The sequence below is a fragment of the Diceros bicornis genome, chromosome 9 (genome assembly GCF_020826845.1).
Source record: "Diceros bicornis minor isolate mBicDic1 chromosome 9, mDicBic1.mat.cur, whole genome shotgun sequence".
NCBI classification, from domain to species: Eukaryota; Metazoa; Chordata; class Mammalia; order Perissodactyla; family Rhinocerotidae; genus Diceros; species Diceros bicornis.
The window spans coordinates 80,500,326-80,508,011 of NC_080748.1; positions in this window are offsets into that span (position 1 = coordinate 80,500,326).

Below are 7,686 nucleotides of genomic sequence, written 5' to 3' on the forward strand. Positions count from 1 at the left end.
GCACAAACCCAATCCTGGGTCTATAGCTCCTCTCTTAATTATCTGTCAATGTTTAATTTTGTTAAATCCCTAGAGAGTTATGATTTTTTTAAAAAAAGAAGTAAGTTAATAACAGCTAATTTGTAGAGCTTTTCTAAACTCTCATAGCTAACTTAAAATATTACACACCAAGAGATGGTTTTGTATTAATTTTCTATCACTGCTATAGCAAATTACCACAAATTTTGTGGGTAAAAAACACACATATTCATGATCTGACAATTCTGTATGTCAGAAGTTCGACATAGTTCTTGCCTAGTTAAAATGAAGGTGTCAGCAGGACTGCATCCTTTCTGGAAGCTCCAGGAAAGAGACTATTCCCTTGCTTTTTCCAGCTTTTAGAGGCCACTTGCATTCCTTGGCTCATGAGCTCCTTCCTCTATCTCGAAAGCCAGCAATGTTGCATCTCTCTAACCCATCTTCCGTCATCCTGCTTCTCTCTAACCATAGCTGGGCAAAATTCTCTGCTTTTAAGCACTCATATGATTAGATTGACCCCACATGGATAAAACAGGCTACCCTCCCCACCTCAAGGTCTTGAACATTAATCATACTGGAAGATCCCTTTTGCTGTGTAAGGTAATATATCTACAGGTTCCAGGGATTAAGACATGGCCAATTTTGGGGGGTATTATTCTGCCTACCACAGCCCTTGATAGCATAATAAACACACAGATTTTCTTAAGAGTTTCTAAATTGAATTTTATTTTGCCTGAAAGGGGCAGACAATCAGTACTTGAATGCTAAGTTTTAGATGTTTAGGACTTGGCTCATCCTACTTTTAATTTCTGATCAAAATTAATGGTTACTTAAATGTTCTGGTTACCCAAGTAATTTTATTTACATTTTTTTAGTAGAATAATCTAATTTCAATTAATAGATTCTCTTTAACAACAACAAAAAATTATAAATGTTAGCTGAGGGTAACTGGTATAAAACAGATTTAAAGTCCAATCAATGCCTCACGGAATAATTTGAGAAGCAAAATAATTAGAAACAATTTTCTTTGTAAGGCGTGCAGTGTGTTAATTTCTTCCAGTTAGCCTTTAACAAAGCTAAGGATGTTGGAATGAAAACACTTTATTGTCTTCTAATGATGGCCATGCCTTGGAACGCTATTGCCTCCAGAGGCTTGTCCCTAGTTTGTGGCATCACGATAAAATAATATGAAAATTATTGTGGCTAAACAGAGTGAAGCTAGATATCAAAGGAAGAGAGATCTTAGAATAAATATCTCTTTCATACGAATCTTGATAGCTATACAAATACATGAATGCTGAAATAGCAGAGCAATTTTTTTCAAATGTACATTTTCACAAGATCAAGACACTTTAAAACAAGTGTAAAATGAAGAAAGGCAACAAAAGTCAATATGCTTCAGCACAAAGAGAAGTAGGGAAGGCATCTCAGTCTTTCTACAGGTAGGAGAGATTTATCACCCTGTTCAGATATTTAAGGACTGTACCATGTGGTTCAATAATATTAGTGCTAGGCAGAATACTAAAGTCAAAATAGCTGAAGGGTAGAATATTCTTTGAAATTCTCTTATCGTCATTCAGCCAGTGCTAATCTCCTAGCTGCATCATGTCATTCCCTGGCTGCATTGTCTCTGTTTCACCTTGCAAACTTTCTCTGCATTAAAACTAATTCCCCTATGTCGTATTTTTATTAGGGTCTTATGTTCTAATGCTGACAATGAGTGGAAAAGTAACCGATTTTACAAACTCAAGGTTATAAGTTACTTTCCAATTATGATTTCACTACTCAAAAATAATTAAAGTAGATACAAATTGACTTCTAGGTAGCATTCCCTCTTTTTTTGTCATAGCTCTTATAAAAGACAGCCCTAAATTTGTAAAAAAAAAAAAAAAAAAGAATATCAAACTAATTTTTGTGATATACAGGGGAACCAACTGAAGAAACTTTTCTGTAATTACCTAATTTATTTTCATCATATTTCTAAACATTCACAAGTAACATTTAATCTTCTGACAGTTGTGTTTTCTCAGTTTTTATTGAATGCAAAGAGAATTGCATCATGTCCTCTTTATTCCATATTGAGAACTATTTTTAGTTTTCTATTTCTTGGATGATCCCTTATTATTTGCTTCTATAATAAATTCCAACTGCTGGATTTTTACTTGGTTAATATGCCTAACCATAATTTGATCCATTTTCTTGTCTGCAGGCTTGACATCTTTCTTTACTGAATTAATCCTCTTGCTTAATTAGAATTTCGGGGAAAGGGAGAGAGGCTAGTGTTATATTCTTATTATGTCTATAATCAGAACAAACTATCAAGAGGGAAAATAATTTCTTAAAGATTACCAAAATGCTTTCTAATATATAGCAGGGATTTTTGTTACATATTAAGCAAACTATAATGCTCTCACTTTCCAGTGTTTAGGGATTTAAAATTTCTATGTGTAGCAATTCTGCTAATTTTTCTCAGTTTCTTTTCTTTTGTTTATCACCATGGCTAATAAATAAAGGATGCTTTTGATCCCATGCTTTTTTTATTTTTCTAATTTTTAAATCAACCAGCAAAATGCCAAATGACACATTCACGAATATTGACTATCCATTATTTATTATATATTTATTGATTATAGAGAGTACACATGTTAAAGCAAAATTTATTAAGAAATCCTGTTTATATGGATATAATATCCATATCCATATAAATGGATAAAGCAGCACATACATGTAAAGTCAACCAGAATCCCTTCTACATAAAAATACTATGTTTGGTAAGTGAATTAGAGTAATTATACCAAGAATAATATTGGTCATATGAAATGTGTGGTAAAGGCATTTCATATTTACCAAGATGAAGGATGTAGGACTGGAAGAAATGGTATAGAATTTTGAGCAGGTGTCAATTCTGAGGAAAAGAAAATATTAGCACAGATTTGATATGATAAAATTTACCTAAAAGATGTTGTTTTGAAGAGGACTTATAGAAAGTTTTCATGCCTTATGTGAAAAAGAAATCAATGGGCTCAGAATTGCAAATTTTTTGCTAAACTTACTAGAAGTAAAGAACGGAGTGCTTATTGGCTAGAAGTTAGGTTATGTTAAATGATAATGTATTTAATCAGGGGCCGGCCCCGTGGCTTAGGAGTTAGGTGGGTGAGCTCCGCTACTGGCGGCCCAGGTTCAGATCCCTGGCGCGCACCGACACACCGCTTCTCCGGCCATGCTGAGGCCGACTCCCACATACAGCAACTAGAAGGATGTGCAACTATGACATACAACTATCTACTGGGGCTTTGGGGGAAAAAAAAAAAAAAGGAGGAGGATTGGCAATAGATGTTAGCTCAGAGCCGGTCTTCCTCAGCAAAAAGAGGAGGATTAGCATGGATGTTAGTTCAGGGCTGATCTTCCTCACACACAAAAAAAATAATATTTGATCAAAAGTTCATACAGATATAAAATAAACACATATAAAACATTTTACTTAATTTGTTAAATAATGGGAGAAACAGTAAGATGTTACAACCATTTCAAAGGGGAACATGAAGTCATGTATAGGTAAAACAAGGCTATTCACAGGGCAGTAATCAATTACATTTCACTGGACACAACAAATTTGCATTTTTATAAAGAGACTCATTTGCATTAATATCATTATTTTACAATTAAAAATGTGAAGAATAGCTCAAAAACAGAGCCATCTTGGAAAACTGAACTGGACAGGTCATATATTAATCTTTTGACCCATTTCAATTCTGTCATATTTTTCCTTACATTCACCATCACACTCTGTTTCCTTTATACATCAAAATTAAAGGACTCGTTTATACCCAAATAGCCTAACTTCCCCTCCAAAAATGACCTTCTTGTCAGCAAGAGGGGAGAGTCCTTATCATACGGAAGAATAAACCTCCTGGTACTCACACAAGGAAGGATGAGTAGAACTTTTAATCACAAGAAACTGAGCTTGAAAAAGGCTATGTATCTGTTATTCAAGTATAGTTTGGGCACTACATTTCATGGGAAATGAAGGAGTGAGTCACCAAAATTAATTTTTGTTTCTTGGCAACTTGATATTTTCATTTTATTGTAATTAAATGATTCAAAATGTAGTCTTATCTAGGCAAAGGAGTCACACTTAATTTTGGGTAGATCTCAAAGCACAGTATGTTTATTTCAAGCAGCACATTGCATTTATTAGAGTATTCATTTGTAGGAATTAGTCCCAATCAACAAGCTTTGAAAAATTATGTTTATTTCAAGCAACACATTGCATTTATTAGAGTATTCATTTGTAGGAATTAGTCCCAATCAACAAGCTTTGAAAAATTAAGTAAACTGGACAATTCCTATAATCTATGCACAATCATTAAAACAGCATACATGGAGAGATGTGATATAGTTAATATCCATATTTACCAATTTAAGTACTGCCGTACAAAAGGAGACAAGATGGGCCGGCCCCATGGCGTAGTGGTTAAGTGCGGGCTCTCAGCTGCTGGTGGCCTGGGTTTGGATCCTTGGTGCACACCGATGCACCACTTGTCAGGCCATGCTGTGGCGGTGTCCCATGTAAAGTAGAGGAAGATGGGCACGGATGTTAGCTCAGGGCCAGTCTTCCTCAGCAAAAAAGAGGAGGATTGGCATGGATGTTAGCTCAGGGCTGGTCTTCCTCACAAAAAAAAAAAAAAAAGGAGACAGAAAAGAAGGAGGGAGGAAGAAGGAAGGAAGGAAGAATGCAAAGAAGGAAAGAAGGAAGGAAAGACATTCAGATGTTTATTTTCAAATGCCACAGAGACATTTACAAAGATGATTATGTATTTGAATTGCTTACTCTACCCTCTGCGGAGAATAAATCTAGTTTATTTTAAACTTTGAAGTATAAGAAAACTAAGTGCTAATCCCGGAGTTTATTAAAACAACCTCTCAGGATTATTTTCATATCAGGTTAAACTCTATTTTTAATTTCCTTCTAGATCAAAATTCTATATTTCTCTATAATACAGTATTTATTTTTAAAACTCTTTTAAAAATAAGTATTTACAAACCTGTGATGAATGAAATCAAAGATCTAAATCAATGGAGAGACATTCCATATTCATGAATAGGAAGACTCAATATTGTCAAAACGTCAGTTCTTCCCAATCTGATCGATGGATTCAATGCAATACCAATCAAAGTCCCAACAGGTTATTTTGTGGACACTGAGAAACTGGTTGTAACGTTTACACAGAGAGGCAAAGGACTCAGAACAGCAAGCACAATATTGAAGAACAAACTTGGAGGACTGACGCTACTCGACTTCAACATACTATAAGGCTACAGTAATCAAGATAGTGTGGTACTGGTGAAAGAACAGACAAATAGACCAATGAAACAGAACAGAGAGCCCAGAAATAGACAGACACATATAGTCAACTGATCTCTGACAAACGAGCAAAGAACAAATGGTGCTGGAACAACTGGACACCCACATGCAAAAAATTAAATCTAGACTCATGCCTTAAACCTGTCACAAATATTAACTCAAAATAGATCACACACCTACATATAAAACAAAAAACTATAAAACATCTAGAAGATAACAGAAGAAATCCCAGAGGACCTTGAGTACAGCGATGGCTTTTTAGATACACACTAAATGCATGATCCATGAAAGCAATAATTGATAATCTGGACTTCATTAAAATTGAAATCTTCTGCTCTGTGAAAGATAATGTCAAGAGAATGAGAAGATAAGGCACAGACAGGGAGAGAATATTTCCTAAAGACATATCTGATAAAAGACTATTATCCAAAATATACAAAGAACTCTTAAAACCCAGCAACAAGAAAACAAACTACACAATTAAAAAATGGCCAAAGACCTGAACAAATACCTCACCAAAGAAGATATATGGATGGCAAATAAGCATATAAAAAGATGCACCACATTATATATCATCAGGAAAAGGAAAATTAAAACAATGAGATACCACTACACATCTATGAGAATGGCCAAAATCTGGAACACTAACAACAACAAGTGCTGGTGAGGATATGAAGCAACAGGAACTTGCAACCGTTGCTATAGTTTGATGGTTTCTTAAAAAATAAACATACTCTTACCATACAATCCAGTCATCAAGCTCCTTGGTATTTACTGGAAGGAGATGAATACCATGTCCACACAAAAACCGATATGGGGATGTTTATAGTAGTTTTATTCATAATTGCCAAAATTTGGAAGCAATCAAGATGTCTTTCAACAAGTGAAAGGAAAAATAAAGTGTGTTACATCCAGACAATGGAATATTATTCAGTGCCCAAAAGAAATGAGCTATCAAACCATGAAAAGACACGGAGAAGCATTAATTCATTCTACTAAGTGAAAGAAGCCAATCTGAAAATGCTATGTACTGTATGATTCCAACTATATGTTATTCTGGAAAAGTCAAAAATACGGAGACGTTAGGGGCCGGCCCGGTGGCGCAAGCGGTTAAGTGCATGCGCTCTGCTGCAGTGGCCCGGGGCTCGCTGGTTCAGATCCCGGTGCACACCAACGCACCGCTTGTCAAGCCATGCTGTGGCGGCGTCCCATATAAAGTGGAGGAAAATGGGCATGGATGTTAGCCCAGGGGCAGTCTTCCTCAGCAAAAAGAGGAGGATTGGCAGATGTTAGCTCAGGGCCGATCTTCCTCACAAAAAAAAAAATTATTTTGGGGTCGGCCCTGTGGCTTGGTGGTTAAGTGCGCGCGCTGCGATGCTGGCGGCCCGGGTTCGGATCCCGGGTGCGCATCGAGGCACCACTTCTCCATCCATCCTGAGGCGGAGTCCCACATACAGCAACTAGAAGGGTGTGCAGCTATGACATACAACTATCTACTGGGGCTTTGGGGGAAAAAAAATAAAATAAATAAAATCTTAAAAAAAAAAATACGGAGACATTAAAAAGAACAGTGGTTGCTAGGGGCTGGGAACAGGGAGGGATGAACAGGTGAAGCACACTGGATTTTTAGGGCAGTGAAAATACTCTGTATGGTATTATAATGGTCAATACCTGTCATTATACATTTGTCCAAACCCATAGAATGTACCACACCAAGAGTGAACCCTACTGTAAATTATGGACATTGGGTGATTATGATGTGTCGATACAAATTCATCAATTTTAACAAATGTCCCAGTCTGGTGGGGGATGTTCATAATGGGGGAAGCTAAGCATGTGTGGGGGCAGAGTTTATATGGAAAATCTCTGTACCTTCCTCTCAATTTTGTGTGAACCTAGAACTGCTCTAAAAATAGTCTTAATAAAAAAAAGGTATTCACTGTATTCTCTATGTTTTCTCATCACACTCTTTCTAGTAGCTGTTCTTAAATTTTATTTCTTCCAAGAATTACTTGGAAATTTTGTTAAATTTGCAGCTTTCCAGACCCTATACCAGCAGTAAATCTGGATTGTCTATAAAATATCCATTTTTATTAAGCATTCTGGGTCATTTTGATGCTGGGTCACATTTTGAGGGCAACAAAGCTATAGAGAAAGAGGGAAATAAGTAGAAAATGAGCTTTTATATACACAATGATGATATGAAAAAGGAAAAGAATGAATTTCAAATTGCCTACTCTAGTCCTTTTTTGTTTGTTTTAATACAAAATTCTTAAAATAGTTTTCCAGATTCTTTTCAAGAG